The sequence below is a fragment of the Diaphorina citri genome, unplaced genomic scaffold (assembly GCF_000475195.1).
Source record: "Diaphorina citri unplaced genomic scaffold, Diaci psyllid genome assembly version 1.1 scaffold2461, whole genome shotgun sequence".
Classification (NCBI taxonomy): Eukaryota; Metazoa; Arthropoda; class Insecta; order Hemiptera; family Psyllidae; genus Diaphorina; species Diaphorina citri.
This window is the reverse complement of record NW_007379883.1, coordinates 30,977-34,126: the sequence shown is the minus strand read 5'-3', so window position 1 is coordinate 34,126 and position 3,150 is coordinate 30,977.

Sequence of the window (3,150 nt, the reverse complement as noted above, 5' to 3'; positions counted from 1 at the left end):
TCTCGCTCTCTCTCTCTCTCTCTCTCTCTCTCTCTCTCTCTCTCTCTCTCTCTCTCTCTCTCTCGTTTTCTCGTCCTAAGTACCTCTCTAGTGTAATTTTAAATATGAAAAAGTAAATGTTCCGGAAAGAAAGAAAAAGAAAAAAAACTTTTTTTGTACCCCTCTCTTGTAGTGCTTCTCTTTTTAAGTGTTCACTTATAGGGTTCGATTCCCGTGACTGGCGAAAATCACGCACCTTTTCCACTTGCTGGTAGATAAATTTCGGTGGCAAGTTTTGGACATTTGTTTGTTTGTTTGATTGATTGATTGATTGATTGATTGATTGATTGATACACATCATCCAGCCTGAGTAGGGCCGAGGCGCCATACGCTTCTGCTGATTAGGAGGTCACCCACCCCCGGATACCAACCACGAGCAACGTTGCTTAACTTCGAGGGTATATTGATGGCCAGGACATCAAACATCCGGATAATGCTGTGATACCCACAAAAACTGTGAAGAGGCTCTTAGCTTCACCACAAAAATATTCGTCATTTAGATTTAGGTTGTGTGATGTTCACTCCACATTTTTTTTTTCTTTTTTTTTTCGTGGCACTTAGAAAGGAGGGAGGTTAGAGGAGAACAAAAATTCGTAGTTTATCATTCCCGAGGGACAGCTGGGTAAAAAAAAGAACAAAAGTAAATAAAGTAGGTATACAATAAAAGTAAATATACAGCAAAAGTAAATAGGACAGTAAAAAATTGAATTACTTATATGAGTTTTTACGTCAAGGGGGACCACATAAATAGTGGCTGTTTGTGCCCGCTACATAAAGCTGTAGCGGGCACAAGTAGGTAGATAGTTCACGTTCTAGAGTGGCCTGCGTGGCCGAGTGGGTATCACACAAGGCTTGCACGCAGGAGGCCCGGGTTCGATTCCCGGCGGGGCCGAGGTTTTTTCGGCTCTGTGCTTGGAGTTCGGGGTGCACTCAGCCTCGTGAGGACAACTGAATAGCTACTTTAATCGAGTAGCGACCAGTGGCGACATGACCAGTGTAAAAAGATTATTGAAATAAAATATGGACATTGATTGCAAAGGAGGCACTTAGTAATGTTGTGATATCCACAAAAGTTGTGAAAAGGCTCTACTTTACCACAAAGGATTTGAGATTTGATTTGATACTTCACATTATACCGATTGAGGAGCGATTCTCAACCGGGGGTACATCACGTACCCCTGGGGGGCGAAAAAAAGGTTGAGTGACTCCTAAATTGGACCCAAAATTCTATGGAAAGAAATAAGGTTGAAATAGAAATACCTATAGTTATAGGTTTCACTAAAAACCTTAGCAGTTATACAGTGACTTTAAAACCCTTGATGAAAAAGAAAGTTAGGAGATATATCACTGTCCTATAAGCTCAAGGCTTGTATTTATAAACCATTTTCCTCTTTTGTATCTAAATTGTGCCCCTTTTTCATTGTTTTATACGGAATCTCTATTATTTCAACTTTCGATTATTTCAACTACCCTCGGTCCCAATTAGTTGAAATACTCGAGGTTCTTCTGTACTTTGGAACAGGGAGGGATAAGTTGGAACAAGAGTAGGGTAAAGGTGGGTGACTTGGAACAGGTAGGGGAGAGTCAAGGTGAGGGGTTACTTTGGACAGTTAAGATTTATGGCAATAATATTTACATGATGCAGTGCGCAGTGTGAAGCTTTGAGTAGTTCTTTACAATGCCACTAGACAGCGTTTTCTCTCTCTCTCTCTCTCTCTCTCTCCAACCCTTTTTCTTTTACACTTCTTGAAAATTTTTGGGAAAAAAGAGAATTGTGTAAAAAAAAGCAAGCAGCCTCCGTGGTTGTGACACTAAGCTAGCATGTTGAAGGTCCCGAATTCGATTCTCGGCGGGGCCGAGGTTTTTTTCGGCTCTGCATGAAGTCTGGAGTTCGGGGTGCACTCAGCCTCGTGAGGTTATGCTGTGATATCCATAAAAGTTGTGAAAAGGCTCGGCTGTAGGTACCACAAAATTTTTATTATTACTATTATTTCTTGGGTAGTTTTGATAAAGGGAAAACTCGTTTTGATAGAGGGAAGGTTTTATCGTCCTGAAAGCGAAGAGAGAAGGAAGACAGGATAGTAGAAAGCCAGCCGTTCCGAGAATGAACCTTACCTGTTTGCAACAAAAAACCGCCCGGGGCGGAAATCGAACCCGCGACCTAGCACTCACAAGCTGGACGCGCTACCCTTCACGCTAAGCAGACTGGTGAACTGATGATTTATGATTTTAGCGGACAAAATGATAAAAAGATAAAGCGTTGTGCAGTTCTGACACTTGAGCATCACCATCATACATACTCGGAATGAATTCTTTACTTTCGAGAAAAGAGGGAACATCCTGAGGGAGTTGTGTTAACTTGGAACAAGAGTAGAGAGTATCTGGGTACAGTCTGTAGAACCTCGATTATTACAACCTCCATTATTTCAACTCTCTATTATTTCAACCACCAAAATCAGTTCGAAATGGGGTATTTAGAGTATCTGGGTACAGTCTGTAGAACCTCGATTATTACAACCTCCATTATTTCAACTCTCTATTATTTCAACCACCAAAATCAGTTCAACATGGGGTATTTATAAAATAAACCATTTTCCTCTTTTGTATCTAAATTGTGCCCCTTTTTCATTGTTTTATACGGAATTTCTATTATTTCAACTTTCGATTATTTCAACTACCCTCAGTCCCAATGAGTTGAAATACTCGAGGTTCTACTGTACTTTGGAACAGGGAGGGGTCATTGTTTTATACGGAATTTCTATTATTTCAACTTTCGATTATTTCAACTACCCTCAGTCCCAATGAGTTGAAATACTCGAGGTTCTCCTGTACTTTGGAACAGGGAGGGGTAAGTTGGAACAAGAGTAGGGTAAAGGTGGATGACTTGGAACAGGTAGGGGAGAGTCAAGGGAGGGGTTACTTTGGACAGTTAAGATTTATGGCAATAATATTTACATGATGCAGTACGCAGTTGCAGTGTGAAGCTTTGAGTAGTTCTTTACAATGCCACTAGACAGCGTTTCCTCTCTCTCTCTCTCTCCCTCTCTCTCTCTCTCTCTCTCTCTCTCTCTCTCTCTCTCTCCCCCCCTTTTTTTTTTACACTTCTTTAAA